The sequence below is a fragment of the Acanthaster planci genome, linkage group LG05 (genome assembly GCF_054643075.1).
Source record: "Acanthaster planci isolate LZ-2023a linkage group LG05, COTS_SCS, whole genome shotgun sequence".
Taxonomy (NCBI): Eukaryota; Metazoa; Echinodermata; class Asteroidea; order Valvatida; family Acanthasteridae; genus Acanthaster; species Acanthaster planci.
Window position 1 is genome coordinate 5307742 of NC_141781.1, and position 19248 is coordinate 5326989.

The window sequence follows — 19248 nt, forward strand, 5'->3', positions numbered from 1 at the left end:
TTTTACTCCAATGCCACATTTTTGCTTATTGGAATTTCTCTAAATTACAGTTTAGCAGTGGATGAAACAACAGAGTTCTCTTTTAAGTATATTTGTACCAATTTTTAACCAGAGTTTAGGGAGTTCTTTTGATCAGATTCCCCCATTTTGTGAGATTACGTCAGTTTGTTCGACCTACAGGTGTAGACATTCTAACACACGTCCAGAATGATCGGCATACAATTTGCTGTTCGATTAAGCTTTAGTTGATTTCTCAATAAGACAAACTGAATCCCACCCCTTTAACACATACACACCCACAACCTCGCTCCCCTAAAGAAATTCACCTGTCCAGGCTGAGTAAAGATTACCAATAACCCATCTCCTCTAGGCACAGCCTGCACGACAAATTTGATTCCCCGCCTCTGCAGGTGCGCCACTTTGTTTCGTTCGACCACTACGGACAGTGTTATACCGAGAGGCCACTGCGAGAGGGGCCACTTGGTCAGAGCCTGCACCATACCGCCTCACTGTGGTGGACCGCGGAGTGATTGGATTTAATTTTCATCGAGCGTAGTTTCAGGCAGGGGCTTCCTCCCACTACTGCCCGTTACGTCCGGCTCCCATTCTCGTTTCCCACTGAGTCAACAACCTTAAGGTGTTCGGTGAGCAGTTATTTGGGCCCAGCACCGAGTCCCAAACATGGAAGCACTCGAAAACATGTAGAACCGTGTACCAAACTCAATGCCTGTGTTTTCAATGAGCTAACTCTACCACTCCGTATACGTTACGCACTTCTCTGCATCCAAATCCTTCCTGTTACTTCTTTTAAATTTCCGAATCTTTGTGCAAATAACTCGGAATCGTCGAGACTTATTCAGCTGTGATACTTTTTAATTTTACCTTTCTCCAATCATTCCCGATGCATTCGCTTGTTCTCTGTAGAGAACAGAGAGATGGCTAGTCCACGATATTCAAACATTAGTTTGAAAATTACGTAATCCTGTTTGAAATGATACAATTAAAATATTTATGAAGGCAGATACGGCTTGACCCCCCCCCCCGTCTGCTAAACTCATTGTGACCATTCGGGTATTCAACGGGACGGTGTACAGTCTCCCAACACACTTTTACATTTTGTTACAGAAAATACCAAAGAAAACACAACTTTACAGTTATATGCATAGTGTACCGAATGTGACGTCAATGTGAACCAGAAAGTGCAGTGCAAACGAATGGAGTACGCGCGTGTGTTGGTTCACGCGCTGGTTCGCGCGCTAATGCCTTTTACACACTAATTGTGCGCGTGACGTACTCATTTCGGTACTCTATAGCATTCAAAATATTTCAAACGTTTTTTTTTCTACGAAACCACCATAAAGAGGATTGAAAATGGAAGTTTCCTTGCTGGCTTTGTGTTAGAGGCTTTTTTCGGAAATGATATCCATGAGATCAAATTATACAGTCTCGGTCAAACTTAATTTCTCAAGTCGACGTCATGGCACGCGGAGTCCTCAAGTTCAGGAAGATCCAGGCTGACATCGTCAGCAGGAAATGCCGAACAAAATGGGTCTTCCTCAAGACACCAATTCATCACCGTCCATTTGCGCACGGCCATTAACTATTTACGCCGCAATCGTCGATTGGTGATTGCTTCATAATGCTGTCCATCCAACTGACTCCTCTGGACACCGCTCGGCCGACCCCCCCCCCGCGGATTTTCGACTTTGGACCGATTGATGACACATATATCCACTGGTGAAAAATGCCATTAACTTTTGATCGAATTCCGGCCGTATCTCTTTGCCGAAAAACTTCTGATTCGATGGCCGCTTGAAGCCCCCGAGGTACTAAAAAAGGAGAAGTAATTCGAAAAATTATTCCTGTAATGAGATTGCTCGGCAGAGGAGAAAATTCACGGCGAGCAAGTGTGGATTCCACATGTATCGAGGCTTCCTTCCATGCCGAATCAAGCATTTAGTACACCAAAATTGGGGCTTATTTTTTAACAGTAAGTATCAAGACCTATCGGGGTGACCCTGAACAGGCTGAGTGAAACAACCGCAATTATCAATCGTCTGAAGGTGCCACTACTTCACTCCGGAACGACAGGGCTAATGGGAAAAAGTTTTATAGAAAGGGGCAGTCTTCAGCCCTCTGGGGACCTGCCAGTGTAGGCCTACTGCTACCACCCTACAAAACCAGAATCTTTAGCCCTCTAAGGACCAGCCACTGCATGTACTTCTACCATCCTACAAACCAGAAGAAAAAAAAAATAAAGGTACTGTTTGTTGTAGTTGCATCTCATTGTTCTCACAGGAGCTCTGCTTGGTGAACGCTAGGCATGCCCCTTGAATCTGCTCCTAAAATAATGCCAGCGGAAGGCCAAACTCATCTGTCTCCATGTACGGCAGTCGTCAAAAAACGTGAGGCCACTGAAGTCGAACTTTGACATGATTGATCACGCCCTCTCTCCGGCACCGAGTTTTGGCATTACAGCCCTGCTCCACGGTAAACAGCTAAGCATGGTCAAGGAGGTTCAGGAACACTGTCTGCCCGACTAGATGCCGCTACTAAACACACACAACGGTTTAATCTTACATAAAACTAAAGTAGCAGAAATGACACAAGACAAAATATCGCCTTGAAGAGTTTGATTTTTTTGGCCTGTCCGCATGATTCGGAGACGGAAGTGTAGGTTTCGAATGACACTTGCTCTGTTAAAAAAAAAAGGAGAGACGTACTCCAAGAATGACATGGCATTTTTTATTCTTACAGTTCCTTTCTACAAAAAACCCAAGTCTTATTATTTGCAAAGTCATTTGTAGGGCCGTCACGGTTAATAGATTATTGAAATGAAGACAATCATCTTTATTAGGAATTAATTTAGAATTAATTCAGACCTGGAAGCGCAGAGGAGTTTGCAAGGTAACGAAGTTTTTTCTCTCATTGTCTCTGTCAATTAAAGTTGAAATGAATCTGAAAACCTTTTTTTCCCCAATATTTCCAACCATGAGCAACAGTTTTTACAGCTGCCTTTGAATTCCTAGAGTGATACAGTGAATTGAATATGTCTGCTGCCATCAAGAGTTCAAAGAATACACGCCTACTGGTATCTTAAAAATATCACGCAATACTGTTCGCAATAATTCAGACAACACAACCTACGAAAATAATCGTAAGCCTAGTGTAACTAGATATCTCCATCACGTGTGTTCCGTGGAGGCATGTTTTGGGGCGCTTTACTGCACCTGCATAATTCAAATATCCCCTTAGTGTATCGAGTCAGATATGGGATTCGCACTGTGCTTGATTTTGCTGCAGCCTTTAATCAGCTATAAATTGAAATCTTTACGATTACGTGATTTACGCCTACGTTTCCCACGAAACGCAACCCTGCCAAAAATCCGATGTCTGATCCCATACTAAGGTACTTATCCCTTATGAGATTTTATTAACAGAATAGTTATACCGTGTTGTCTTTAAGATCGTATCAAATTCGTTTTAAAGTTGGAAGATGGACATAAAAAGAGCAGTGACCAAAAGATGAACTCCAAACAACCATTCCCGGCTGTTCTGATACCAATTGCACCCAAAGGCGAGGTGCCAACGAAGCCCTAACTGCGCACTGATTTTCTTGTCCTGTCTGCATAGACAGCCAACGTTGTCCTTGCAATGTCTACTTGCCACGGGAGAGAGAGCAAGAGTCTAATGTAAGACATACCTCCTGAGGCAATTTCAATTTATTTAGAATTCTTCCAATTACTACCGCAAATCAAGGGATGGCATTCAACTGAGAGTCGTTTCTGTGGTGATGCCCATCTGAACACATTTTTCCCTGTCCTGAGAGACAACGCCGAGTGCCCCCAAGGCACACTACATACAGTTACCGATTTTTAAGAGCCGTAACTGAATTCGTCATTTCACTTCATTTTGCTTACTATGCTATGGGCCCCGAGCTGGAGCAAGTGAAGGCGCAATTTCAATAGCATCGGAGGTAGCTTTGGTAGTAACTGCACATTGCTGGTTCACAGTGGTTGCATCGCTACCAACAAAATGGACACTCTGAACTAGCAAGGCTCTATTCAGCCAATGAGAAGGTACCTCTGCTTAGGGCGGATAGGGTCACATTATTAACAAGGGCAACGAATTCAAAAATGTTTGTCAACAAACGCGAACATCACCAAGGGAAGGGTTAAGTCTTAATCTCGAACGGTACTAACATTAATTTTCTCCTAACATAATATCCATATGAATGTACTCTCAAGCCTTACAGGCATGTGTTCGACACAGTATACGAAACCTGAGCAAAATACCTAAGTCTAACTTCACAATATTAACGTTCACTAAGAAAAGCGGTCACTGAGAAAAGTGTGCCTGTTGATGTCGAAAATTACACTCGTACACAGATAATTCGATAAATGAAAACTCCATCGAATCTACAAGCAAACACACGCGGCTAATAATACTGCACAAATCATTGTGTCGCATGTAGGCGACCTCAAGTTCAAAACTAGATGTTTTCAATTTTAAGCTGGCAGACGAGTACTCGCCCTACGTTCACCTTCACGGTGCTCCGGCGTTCTACGAGAGTGATTGATTATTGGGGGTAATCTTCCTGTCGGGCGTGCCAAGCAGAGCTCAGATGAATAGACGGCTGTTCACGCCAGCCACTCCTCACGTGTTGAGATGTAAAGTTGAGACTCACAACGACGTGTTGACGTGGAGGCTAGGACAGAACCGATCCAAATCGCCATCACGGCAAATGTATATATTCATCTGCCACTTCAAGCCGCTAGAAATGTCTACTGCTTGTATCTGTGCATGTTTGAGTGATTCGAAAGTTCAAGAGCGATCTTCGTTCTGCAAGTGGCTTATGGTTTTGAACCCTTTTATGCCGGAAAGAGTCCTGCTTATTGGAGCTCAGGAACAGTTAAAGCCTCGTGGCTTGTTCGAAAATAATGAACTTGTTAATATACGAACCCCACAGGCTGTGGGCGGCCGTTGGGGCAAAAAAGACAGAACAGAAATTATAACTAAAACCAAAAAATTTAAATTTACATACAAAAATAAAAACACAAACGAAAAATATTAACATGAACGAAAAATATAGCACTCACGATAAATATTAGAACAAACGAAACGTATAAATACAACAGACAAATATGAATGAGGAAGTATTAAGAGAAATGACAAATATAAAAATATACATGTAAATATGAATGGCATTTTAAATGAACGTAAAATCGAAATTCTGTGCGAAACAAGTATGGGATGAAATGTAACTGTCGCGCGCCATATAATTGTCGGCAGCAAGATAAGAGCAGTTGCGCGGTATTTTGATCGCCAGTCCCAAAGCTATATCAAGTCGCAAAATATTTTTTACTGTTTCAGCCGTGCCTCGTACTTTAATTCTGAACGACAATGAGTACCGGGAACCAGCCCCTCGGGCTCTGGACCTACCTCACTCCCTGTCGTTTACGAACCTATGCGGGATATACAGTAACCACTTGGGACGAAGCTGGCACTGGACCGGCTGCGCTGCGAAGTTAAATTATCAGCGCCAATTCACTCGAGTTCGAAAGAAATGTCCTGCGCAAACACCACTGATTCCTTGCCTCCCCCATGCATTCGATATACATCGAAAGACGTCTGGAGACTAAGTATGGGATGGGAATCAGACCACTAAGGGTGCAGTCCACCAATTCAATCCCATTGAAAACAGTGTAAAGTCGGCATTGTTCAGGGCCCAATCACATGCATTCCAACATCTGATGTTTCTGAAACACAAATTTAATTATTTTATTGTCTGGTCCCAAATCTTTCAATTTCTTTTCAATTTTTTGTAAGTTAACCAATTGCATTTTAAACTATTCCCACAAAACAAAATCACCTCCCGAAAAGCGATATTCCTGAAGTATGCTTGCAGCCATTTTCTTTTTAAGTGGCAACCCTTAACTTTCTCGGACAGTGAGGATCGTTTTTCAAAACCGTATGTTTTAGCCATTCTGCTCTCAGATGGAACCCCGAAGAACCAAGGAGTTGAATCCTGGCAAAGATTGACACAATCTCACCGTTGCGGCCAAACAAGCTCCTTTTTCAAAAGTTAATGGGGGGGGCACACTTAAATTAGTAGACTATATCCCCCCAAGGGCTAAGGAGTGGCAAGGATGTCTTTGCAAAACAAGCCTAAGGTCTGCGCCCTCTATACATACTCCTACAAAGACTCGACGGTGGAGGGACTGGAGGCAAGTTTAATTCGCGACTTGTAACAGTTTTGGGACTTGATATATTTCTGGCGATCGAAATACTGCGCAACTACTCTTATCTTGCTGCCGACAATTATATGGCGCGCGACAGTTACATTTCATCGCACATTTGTTTTGTCTTATTTGGATTTTACATTCATTTAAATATGTTTCGTTTGTTTGTATTTTTGCCGTTTCTCTTAACTTTTCTTATTCATATTTTTCCGTTGTACTTATACGTTTCGTTTTTATTTATGTTTATCGTGAGTGTTTATATTTTTCGTTTGTATTATATTTTCATATCGTTATTTCTTGGTTTTATTTATAATTTCCACATTGTGTTTTTTGCCCCGATGGCCGCCCATAGCAGATACATACTCTTCAACCGCAACCAAATTATGCGATGCGTGGGTGCCCAGTAAACACCTAATAATCGGCCTGGGGCTGAAATAACAGACAGTGCTATCGTACCGAAGCGCTTGGCTTGTGTCCATTTTGATTTCACCAGAACTTGATGAACTCAAGACCCAGAAGGGACGCTGTCGTTTTCTACGTGCAAGACTACAATTTTGTCGATTTAGCGGCAAACTAGTACTACAAAATCGAGCCAGCGGCTGCATAACTTACACCTGCCAATGCAAGGTGGTACATGTACGCGTACACCCAGCGCACGTTCATAAATAGCGCCAAGCAGTCTCTACGGATAGCATTGTTTTGATAAGCATGGTAGTTTTACTTTCCGACTACAAAAATCAGCGACGCCTATTGTTTACGTAGAACGGTATTTGCGAGGTAAATCATATTTCCGAAGGCTGAATTTAGCAGGAGATTAAAAAAAATAGCGTACCCCGTCAAATCGATTTATCCTTAAGGTTTTGATTTTGGCATCTTGCACTTAGAGACAATCTCGTGAGGCATAAACCAGGCGGAATAACACCCTACGCTTGTTCCTGATGCTCCCTCTTATCATAGGCTAAAGCTGTGGTTTCTTTACGCCATAAACTCCCAGGTGTCGCCTTGAACAGCTAAACATCTTAGATCTCCTTAAGCCATGGACGAATACCTTTAGCTCCAACTCCTTCCCCCGCTGATAGGTGGACCTCGCAGCTTAGCCTGTTTCTCAAGGCGGGAGGTGTCCCTCGTGCCGCTGTCACGCGGGCGTCATTTGTCGCGCGCGGCCGTTTAGCAGACGGAGGCATGACAGACGTGCAGTACACTGAATATGAATGACTGAGACACCCTCTGCTCCCTCTGTGTTCGTGCACAAATAACTGGGAGATGGATGATCCAAGCCCAAAACAGAAAGATAGGCGAGACCCCAGCGGAACCCACTCAACACCAGCGGAAGAGACGACAGGTACGGTATAAACGCGTATTTCCTTGTCCATACGCCATTCAATCATTCGCAGTAACTTTGCAATGTCATTCCAGAGATTATGACTGCTATGCCGAAATGGTGTAACAAACCTACAATCAAACATGTCGATAATGAAAAAAAAGATTAAACGTCTCATTTGCCAATGCATACGGGTGGCCCAAAACGAAAAGCCCACCGAAATACACTTTTTAAAAAAAATCACGTTTCTCACAATCAAACGGAGAGACGTCGCATATCACATCTGATTGGATCTGATATTTTTATCCAGACATGAACAATTGGACATCATGATTGAAGAGGTGAATGTACTGTGCGGTGAGCGGAAAGTTCCGTGATCAGGCAAATTACATTAAAAACTAATACATGGCTTCTGCCCGCTCAAACCACTCCAGAATTAATTGAACCATTTCCTCCCCCTCCCATTTCCCAGGTTTTTCTCGGAAAACAGACTCGTGGACTTTAGGGAATCGACCCAATGCCGCCCCGCTGGGGGGGGGGGGACTCAATAGCTGCCTCTGACGAGCCGATGCCCTCGCGATCTTGATTTGTTTTAACGTCTCTTTGGGGAGCCGTTGCTCTCGACCACTCCGTTGGGCCAGCCGTGGCGAGAGGAGACCCAGGGCCCGGTCGAGGACGGCACTCGACCCCGATGATTTTTCTTTGTCAAGATGCTTTCTCATATTGGCGGGCTCTACACAGATTTTACAGTCGTGCAAATGCTCTGTCACCATGGCGATGAGACGTCTTCAACATCACGACCGCGGAGACAAGAGGCGGTTGGGAATTCATCTTTCGCTTTGACGTGCACGACATGAAGCCAGACTTAACCGCACATGCCATTTAGGTACCCCTGGATAGTTATCCTTTTATTTGCACTGTTGGAAATCCATTCGTTATCACAACGATGTATTATTCCTCTTATATTTATATTAGATCTGGAGACCATTTTTTATTCATCTGATAATCAAGTAATAAGCGCACGCGTCCCCAAATTCAGCAGAGTTCTCCATCTCACTATATTAAAAAGGACATGATTTCGTCGCATTTTACATGACTTCTGGTGATGAATTAATAAGCAACTGTTAAATGAAGACTCATGCAGAAAACTTGAGTCTCTGTGATCACATGTACTTCCCTTACCCGCAACAAAAGTACATGTTGGTCGACCAGCACAGGCTCTGAATCACCAACCCGTGCAAAATACCGCCCTCTTGTGTCATCATTTGTCTCAAGAATAAAGAACCTCCCTTAAAAAAAGAGAAAAAAAAGAAGAAACGGGCGCCACCCCCTAAAAACAAAGGCGAAACAAATCAAAGGGCTATCCTTAAATCTTGAAGTTTTCTTTACTTCAGAAAAACATTACAGGTAGTGTTCGATGACTTTTTTTAATAATAGTTATTTTGTATGTCCTCTGCAGAAAATTTATTGTAAATTGATGGTTTAATTCCTTGATATTTTCACTCGAACTGCTTAATTTCCATGAGCTACATGTCCTCTGACCAGAAAAAAAGGTCTTCCAAACTTCGCTGATGCTTTGACTGAGAGAATTACACTTTCCATGACCAGCAGCTATTTTGGGTGAAACTTTCTACTCAGTCGAGAAATTTATTTCTGTTTACCTTAGGCATTTTTAGGTCCACACTAATTATGCTGGAAACAAACACAAGGGAAATTTTCTCCAGGCATCGGTGGAGGTTTCGACGGCTTTAATTATTTACTCTCTTGATTGCATCTTTTCAGGGCATCCAACTGCATACAACTGTGCACCAGTCAGGTTCTTTATCACAATCAACTTGTTTCCCCACGACCGCCGCGTGTTCACACGGTAGCTGACGCCGTTGGTATATTAATTTTAATCCAACAAACAACCACGGAAGTGAACTGATTCGTGTAACAGTCGAAACATTTTTCAGATGAAATCGTAAATCTGAAAGGCGTAAATCTAAAAAGCTGCAAATTTGATTCAAATGCCATGAAATTTTCTACTGACCAGAGGGAGGAATGAAATCTGAAGGGGCATCAAGGGGACTATTAAGTCCTATTTATTTAACATTGGAATGAAAGTTGGGATTGCTATGTTTTAAAACTAAGTGGAGGCATCACTTTCTAAACTGGAATGGACTTTGGGACTACCTGTATGAGCATATTTTTCTCGAAGGTGTGAAAATACCCTCCAAAATATTTAACAAAAACCAAGCAATGGTGACAGAGTGAATGAATTTTGATCTCAAAGAATGCACATTAATATGATAATTTTTTTCTAATTTTTGTGAGCGAATGTATTCACCTTTTGTTGTGGTAATTTATCGACTGCCGTGCAACATTTTACTTTCCTTGTACCAAAGCTGTACTTCCAAACGTGTAATATATTGCCCGTCCACTTTTAGAGGACCAGTTACGGGCTTCAGTTACGTAAAACACCGTAATCAGGCAGAGTACCTGCAGGTCAAAGTCCCAACTGAGGATCGTGTGTACAATCCATGTGGATATAGCAGAAAATATAAGTCCAAACAACAGAAAGGGACGAATGGAGTAGTAACAAACGCATAGGTCACATTCTCGTAAAGGGACCCCCTTATGACCGTTAAAACCTGCTTTCGTCCTTGTACACTGTCTCCTGTGTTTGAGCTGCATCCTTGAGGATTTTGCAGTTCATGATTTCAGATTTCACGCTGTATACATTAGCCTGAATTGTGAATTATCCTGTAGAGGTGAGCCATCAGCACGCCTGGGATAGGGGATGGAGGGGGAGTTAAATTTTGCTCAAGGAGGACCTCCCCCGCTACGTCTTATCATTGGTCGTTGGCAATGCATTTCCCAAGACTCTTGTCCCGGCTATGAAATCCGCAGGAAAAGGTTTCTCAGGTGGACCTATCTTTACCCCCCAAAAGGACTTTGCTGTTGTGGCGTGGTATTTGGCCGACAAACCGCCGTGGCACGGATATACATGCCATCTTTCTTCATCATCAACATTTTACGAATTACTGAAAGGAAACAAATTATTCTCTCGATTTAATAAGCTCTACTAACATCAATTTATTCATGTGTTAAAAGTATTATCATTTTATAAAACGAAGGACAATCAGTAATGAACCGCAATTACGACACAGCAGTACAAATATAGATATTTGGCTCACATTGTTTGCATTTAAAGCTGTGTCACATTTATTGTTCCGCAAAATTGCAACGCTCAAAAAAGATGAAGAAAAAAGACACATTTATTATTTTTTAAAATTGAAGTCCACGACAAATTGCTATAATCTTGGATCAGGTTTTCGCCAAGAACTATTTCACAAACGCGCACGCCCAAATGCGGGAATCATTTTTCTCTCACTGCCTCAATTTCTATTGTAAATCAAACACTTGGCAGTTAAGTGTCGCTTCATTGTCTTTCAACTTATCCTCTTCTCGAGTTTTCGGAAGAGGCATTTTGAACACTGTTATACACGTACGCCTATAAAGATGGGCATATTATCACGCATGTAGAAGAAGCAACGCAATTTGTACACATGTAATTTGGATTCCTTCAACAGGGCGTTTGGTCAAACGATTGTGATTTGCATTTTACCTTACAGCTCCTCTTGATGTTTCGTGAAATCATATTTGTATAACAACGGCGAACATGCATAATATAGTTCTCCTCGATCGATACCAGCCAAAGCGGTCAATGAACCCGCCTTTGTCCGTCGTTCAATAATTCGACATGCGTCTCGTTACAAATATCCCAGCAGTTCTAAACAGCGTTGCAAATGTTAATAATCAATGGCAATGGCCCTGGCCCATTCAAGGGACAAAACAATGCCATGCAGCTGGGGAGTACGTACTCTAAGGTACACAGTGCAGGAGGAATTCAGCCTCCCTCTAAGTTCAAGGGAGCGGACAACATCATCAAAGGGCTTACACACTCACACAAGTGTGTATTTGCCTGCAACTGGGGACCCCCTATTGTTCCTCTTTTGTTTGTACGTTCACGTGTTTAGAAGACCACCAATATGTTTTGTACACATTTGTCAATCGAGGATCCTCTGTCAATCGGGGACCTTATTGTCCTCTATTGTTCAGGGTCTCCAATTGAATGCAGAAACAAACTCGAATACACAGAGAATACACACTCGAAGATCTTGTACAACATCTGTATATATCAAGTATTACATATCACGTATTAAGTGCACGTAAGATATTTATGGGTGAAGTTAGGAGTTTGAATTCTGCTGAGTGGGCACAAATAGAGGATAACATTATCAGAACTCCTATGCGATTTCGCACAATCTGGTTTGGACCCTCACCACTACAGACTTTATTCACAGAGCTACCCATATTGAATTTGAAACCGAGCTTAACTCTTCATGTTTGCATGACGAGAGTACAAACAAAAATAGCGAAATTAAATTTCAGTACAAATGTGCACCTGTCAACTCCTGTTCAAATTTGTGATTGAACACACAGAATTGTACCTTGCCAGATTCTGAAAATTATTGAAAGGGGGGCTTGCAGCGCACGGAATTATAAAACAGTCTGGTGCCATTCTAATTGACAGTTTGCAATACATCAAACAGATTTTGGGAGTAAGATCAAACAATTGCCTTCACATGAACAGGGTCTACACAGCTGTGTAAAAATGTATCATCCCACTGAGAGGTTTACATTCCTTTATTTTCACGTCGTGAACAAGTTCCTTATCAGAAATGAATATTTTGGCTTTCAAAAGAAGAAAATGTCGCCTGCCCTCCTGGATGATTTGATTCGAAAACGTTACGGCGATGTGATTAATGAAAACTTCTACTCAGTATCAATGGCAAATGTGGACCAACGCACTTTGACTTGGATTGCATTATACACGTACTGCAATGCACTACACGCAAAGGTTGGTTTCAACAAAAGAGGTGGATAGAGCCTTCCCAGAAGTTTACAGTGGCCTTGTCGTAGATATGAAACAGCATCCAATCGAAGAAAATGTTTAAGAGGACATTTAATCTAATCATCCACATGTAAGTCCTTCAAATTATACTTCACTTACGATTCAATTATAGCTCCACTGCTGCCGTTAATTCAGCCGCGGAGGCCGGATTTCAATTTTCCCTGGGCTTCTCAATGGACCGAACGTTTGCGCCGCCTCAGTGTCCTCCTCAATAAGTCATAAGAGTACACAAGCGCCCATCAAAGTGATCCGTCTGCAGGGCAAATGCCAACGGGGACTTTTTTATATTTAGCTTTCGGTATCAAGAGGCGCACTTCCATTTGCATTAGTGGGATTGGTTTTTTGTGTTTTCTTTGGACCTTAGGAGGCATCAATTTGCAATGGATACGAGGAATCGGAACCCCCGTCATTTCCGGATTGATCAATTACTTTGGTCTATCAGCATTCTGATGATCTTTAATAGCTTTTATATTCTTCTACAAATAAAGGAAACCACTACATCTTAACTTCATATCGTAGGGGATTGACCTTTCGTATGTGAAAAAGTCACTTCTTTTATCCTAGATATGAACAGAATATGAAAATTTTTGCATTTCCTACTAATAACATGTTTGGCATCAGCATTTCGAGAGTTTCTGATATGCCACCGTCCATTGGATGAATCTAATGAATTTTTGGTCCGGGTGGAAAGTAAAATTGAAAAGTAAGCACCTTTTGTGGCACCACATTGGCCTAAGCACGACTCACATTCACGAACAAATCGCTGGTAATTTCCCACGCACACAAGGTCCGTCCACTTCAGTTGGCCGCACTGTTCGGTGCCTTTTAGAAATCAGGCTCCGTATATGATCGAGAGTCGATTAAGCTCCCCCCAATTCTTCAGTTCGCCTAGTGTAGTCCACGGAACCATAAACCGATCTATTAATTAGTGCAGGATGCAGGTTGATATATATTTATATTTGGCGCACACCATGAGGCCGCAGAGTCAACACGCCGGTTCCCAGACGCCCGTTAATTCTAGCCGGGATTTCAATACTTGTTTCCCGCCAAGGGTAGCCATGCGAAATTGTGATGGACAGCCAAAGGTTTCAAAAGAAATTCCCTTCTTAAGACGGTTTCGGGGGCAAATGCGTTAAGTTGGCGACAGCCGGTGTTTTTCCAGTCTGTTATAAATACTTTACTGTGAAACTTAATTCTCTTGCAAAGAAATCTGCCATTCTATATTCGTAACCACAGCGACAGAGCTACCGCACAGCGGCGGTGTTTTCGTTATACGGTACTGCTTGTAAATAAAATGTATACTTCGAAGACATACACATGGCAAAAACCAATGAAACATTACACGTAAGGCCGAAATAATCGCTTCAACTAACAGATCTACTTCGACTGATATTATAATTATCCTGTAACATACTGAACATTTTATCCGTCTGTCTCTACCCTATTTATTTATTCATTCATTTTTAGTATATATGTACATGGTGTTAGGTTTATCTCTTTAAATTCTTTTTCTGTCTGTTTTGTTTAGTTCTGTGTTGATATTACATTTCATGTATTTGTAAAATTTCTATTTGTAAAAAATCTTAGCAATTCAGCCTTTGGGTGCTATTGAGATTTTAATAGTAAACCAGCAATGAATGAATGAATCACGTGTTACTATATACCTCAACACCCGTAACTCGCCAACTCATTTCCTTCAAAACTTGTACACATAACAGCTGCCTTTTGCAAATTGTATTTACAAAAATACATTACAGTTTGGCAGTCATCAATATAAATAAGAGACCAAAACAACCAATAAGTAAGCTGAATTAAATTATGGAGTGCAGGTAATTTCGATATCCATTAAGTGAGGTAGATCTAAAAGTTCAGATTTCAAAATGTGATGGTTGGTTTGTAAAATTATACTTAATGAACATAATCAAAGTGTCATTTCAGAATCCTGAGATCGGTGTCAGATTTTATTGGTTGCCAGAAGTTTCAAAGAGTACCGCTATCGACTATGATTAAAGAACTACGCACACAGCGCGGTCTGCCGTAGCCTTTCCCCGGGCCATTATTATACAGTGAAATCAAACTAACACAATACTTAGAACACATTAATTGTTGCCAGACAAAACGTCTGGCATGCCGAATTCGTCACCGCAAGTTAAATGGTTAACTTCGTCTTGACAGGTCTATGTTTAGTCACATACATCTTTCTAAATTGTAAATGTTTCAGATGGTACATTTTGTTCTTAAACTGCCTTAGAGCGTTTCAGTTTTCCAATGCTAAAGCAAAACGACAGTCAAATTGGCATCATTTTACGCCGTAAAAAGGGTATAGCTGCAATGAAAAGTTTTTGAATACAAACAAAGAAATTGCATCTTTGTGTCTCATTTAACCTCATTTTAATTTTTTTCGCTGTTACGAAGGGTTTTTGCTGCCCTTTTGGTTTTATGCAAATGAGTATTTCCATATTCATAAACCAAACTGTGATGTAAGAATTTTACATTGGTTTGTGCATAATAATGCATGTTTTCAAGCTTAGCTGGACTACATTTTCTCTCCTTTCGTTATTAATTGTTGTGTAAATATATATTAAAAATCAAGTGCTTAACTTTTTCTCATAAATGCTTTACGTGACTCAATTCCGGGTTCACTTGAACTTGAACAGAAAACCTATGCAATAAACCAAGTCTTCTCTGAATGACATCACAGCAACAGCGCCATCAGGAAAGAATGGATATTTTCAAATATTAAAAAAGGATTACTTCCAATGCTCAACGCATTGAGCCTAATAGGGGTACCAATTAGTTCCTGCACATTGAAGAGAGTATAAAGTTGAAGAAAAAACTGTCGGAGGAAAATTTATTTCAACTATTATACACTGCCATTCAGATCACTTCAAATTCTTCCTGCATTTCTGTCTAACATACACTATGAGAAAATATTGGGCTGGAGACTCGTGAGACTCTAACGTGTGACGTGTCATGCTTTAATACAGAGGAAACTTGACTTGTCTACCGAGAGGAAGGCTGCAGATTATTTTTCGCCCAAGTGGTGAGATGCAAGAAGTATGCTGAGGTTGGAAACAAAGCATCTTTAAACAGTAACTATCATCTATCATGTTGAGTGCTTTTCACTGTTTGTTTTCTGTCCGCAAAATTGAAGCCGTTATTGGTTAGTTTTTTTATTCAGTTATAATGGTGATTGTCCGAACATAAAAGCGTAGAATACATAGCATTAAATACTAATCATGCAGAAATACTTTTCCAATTTTTCACACGGAAGACTAATGCGCACAGCAAGATCGTTCAGTGAATAGTATTAAGATAATTCTTAATTCTTCTTTGCAATGAATGCATGTTGACAACAAGAAACCTGCCTAAATAGGCAGGCACCATACGTCTCTTATCAACAATCTTATATAATCCTTCAAAACTAAGCATTACGCCATTTAATGCATATGTCCTCGGGCTATACACACTGAAATATTAAGGATGTATTTTTGTAATCCAATGTTGGCAATTGGTTCGAATAATCATTTTGTTTTCTACCGGAGATATCATCATGAACAAGAAGCCAAATCTGTACACGTACTTCACGGTAATAACCAGTTCCTTGGCTTTAAGACTTTGGCTTCGTCTCGTTTTCATTTTTCTATTTATTCAACTTCTGTCACATTTCTGTCATTGCCATCTGGCGTGGAGGAATGTGTGGTCGTTTCACCTCGCCTCAATCCGCGGATCGGAGGTCGCGCTTGTTTATGGGACAAGTATTAGGTTATTGAAATCAATATTCATCCCGGCTACGGCTCTTGAGAAGCAACGGGTCAACAACGAAGAGCGTTCCTGACACAAGCGGGTAACTGACTCGACCGGCGTATCGATATCCTGAGCGAGACGCGACAGAGCCAGCGAGAGACGGACAGGGGCAATTTGTAAGACCAATAAAAACCTCCCTGAGGTTTGTTGGTTTAGGGGATAATCCTCAATTAAAAAGATTTCTTTCTCACCGGTGGGATTCGTTATCCAATCTATCAGATGTCATTTTGCTGCCGTGGTGTGCGTGCTCTTAACTCAACTCGGCTTTTTTTCTTGACGGCATAAAACCATTAGGCAAAAAGTTATCTACTTACGTCAACACTGTTACCCAGCACTTCCTGTCATGAACGGAAGAGGACGATTGGTACATTTTTGGACACTTGCGCTACATCGTAAATGTTATGCCTAATGATGCATAATTACGCACTGTAAAACAAGTGTTATTGTTTTAACGCCTTTTAAGCGCCCTCCGGGTAACACTTTATGAACGCATTATGGTGCCATTAATCCAAAGCTAAACACGCTGTGGTGTTTAGTTTTTAAATAAAAACGTGTTTAATATGTTAATAAATATAGATACAAAGACACATTTGGACGTTAATAACAAGGCACAAAACGCGTTTATCAGGTATCAGGTATCATGGTAACGATAGCACTCTATGAACACCAAAACACGTTTATTTCCCCCCAAAAGCTGTTTACTTTTAAACGGTTACTTGTTTACAATTCACGCAAAGACGCGTGAATAATAGGGGTTGGTTTTTACAAAGCACCTATCCAGCCAATGTATTCACAGCAGCGAATGCTAGTAACTCTTGTCTTTCGAGCGAATTGACGTTACACCGTTCTTGGTTTTTAGTTCACGTGAAAAAGTCTGAATCAAACTGATGATCAAATAAATAGCTTCTCGCCAGGAGGAACAAGAATCTGTGAAAACTGGTTGCCGGCAACCAGCGGCCCGTTGGGCGCAGGGGACAGTGCCAGCCGCAACCAAGGAATCCAGTCAGGGCTCCGTGTCAGTGGACAAGACCGTAGCTTGAGAATAACATTCTGAAGACCAGTTTACGGCGCAAACTGACAGCCTCACAAGTCGTTTTAATTGGCAGCGTCACGAATGGGGAATGGCAAATGGTGAAAGTTGAAGGCTACATATGGCAGGGCACGCCCGAGAGTGGCATCTTGCTTTAGGCAAAAGACCGTATACCAGTAAAGAAAGTAGACGGGGATTGAAAAGGGTATGTTATTCGTTTTATGCATTGAGTTACCAAGGTATTAACGAATGCATTATGCCAACGCAAATTCTGCATGTACTAGTGGCTATGTGTCAAGACTAACCTGTAAGTTATCATTGTTACAAGCCTGGCCGATCGCTGCCTACGCTGTCTCGATGCATACTTTAATATTTCCACCACTCCCAGGCGCTTTTCGATACCCGTACGGAGCCTGATCGTAGCAAGAAGCGGCGTTCTTCGCCGTACAAGAATAGGCTAGAAGTTTGGTACGCTTTCCCGCTAATTTCACTGCCGATAATTTCGGGCAGCTTTTTTGGTTACTCTTTGGTAAAATATTGTGGTCTGTATACTGATATTATTGTAGACAGTGTTTCCAGCCTGGCGTCGATATTGGACTTAAAACATGGTTCAGTACGCGCATACCCTTAACATTAACATCACACCTTAAGCTATAACAGACTGACGCTACATTAGACTCCAATGTGTTTTATTCCTCCATGCTTCGACCGACTGTAAGTCTTTTAGACTTCTAGACGAAATTTTTCGAGAGTAATTCGAGCCACTTGATATCAAATGATATCCATCACGTCGAACAGTGATCACCATCGTTCAGTTTTTCACTTACCTTGAAAAATGAGTCCTGCAGGCTCTAGCTTGCTTCCAACACAACTCGAACAAAGACTACGGACGGGAGTCCATCCACTGCCGGGTCTCACAACCACAGCAACTTAAGTAGACATGGGAATAGCTGTCCCGCGGTATAAACTCTAGGTCCCAATACAACGCCAATGCCTAACAGAAACTGGCTATCGAATTTATCGCCTGTGTGGTTCAGGCTACGCTGGTTTCAGATCACGCCGATGCGGTAGATCAAACCTTTGCATCAGTCCGTGCGACAAGCATCTATTGCACGTGCACGAGTTGCTTTGTACCACGCATCGAAAATGCCGGATCAACCTTGATGCGCGTCATTAGCTGTCTTTCCAATCCCGTGGTAAACAAATAAGCGTGACCAATCCAAGCGGCGTACACGCCAGGTACCTGGCCAATAAAAGCCCCAGCTTTAATGCTACCGCTGGTCGCATCTGGAAGACGAGGTGCACCAGGTAAAAACAAAATCCCTGTTTGGCTCCCTTCATGCGGAATCTGGATGGCTGTAAAGGTCAGGTATACTATTTCTTGCATAAAAATGTCAGAGTGTCTGCGGGGAAATGAGCAGGGGGTAAGGTGTAAGAAAGTTCAAGCATAAATGTTCCACCCGCTTCTCAGGTAATAAACGAAAATGTTACAAGTCAGAAATGGAAGCATTATGCTGCACTCACTCAACTTAACAGGCTATAGCTTGGAATATATAAACAATTTGCCAAAACAGCAAAGGCTGTGAAGATGATTTTGCGATCATTCAGTTTTTCTGTTTTAAGAGCACGATTTGCTCAAGTTCCAGTTATAAAATTTTTTTAGCAATCTGGAAACGGTGATATTCGAGTGGATGCTATCAGCATATGTCTAATGAAACAACAACGTTGGATCCATGCCAAATTTGTGTACCTAGCTGGCTGTGAATTGTTGCAATGAACTGTAATCAAGCGGAAACACTGCAGTAAATGACCATTGTGTGCGTCATGTTCCCGCAACAGTTGGCCAGCTGCACTCCGAGGACGAAATGGCAGCTCCCTGTGCGGTATT

The 19248-nt window shown here is 41.7% G+C and overlaps 1 protein-coding gene across 1 annotated transcript in view; it reads right to left on the reverse strand.

Moving 5' to 3' along the window:
• Positions 1-18539, reverse strand: part of LOC110989505 (cardioacceleratory peptide receptor-like) — a 53312-nt gene extending 34773 nt beyond the window's left edge. Inside the window, exon 1 of the mRNA XM_022253940.2 lies at positions 18188-18539. The gene's annotated coding sequence lies outside the window, so the exon portion shown is untranslated. The remainder of the gene's footprint in view (positions 1-18187) is intronic.
• Between the last annotated feature and the right edge of the window lie 709 nt (positions 18540-19248).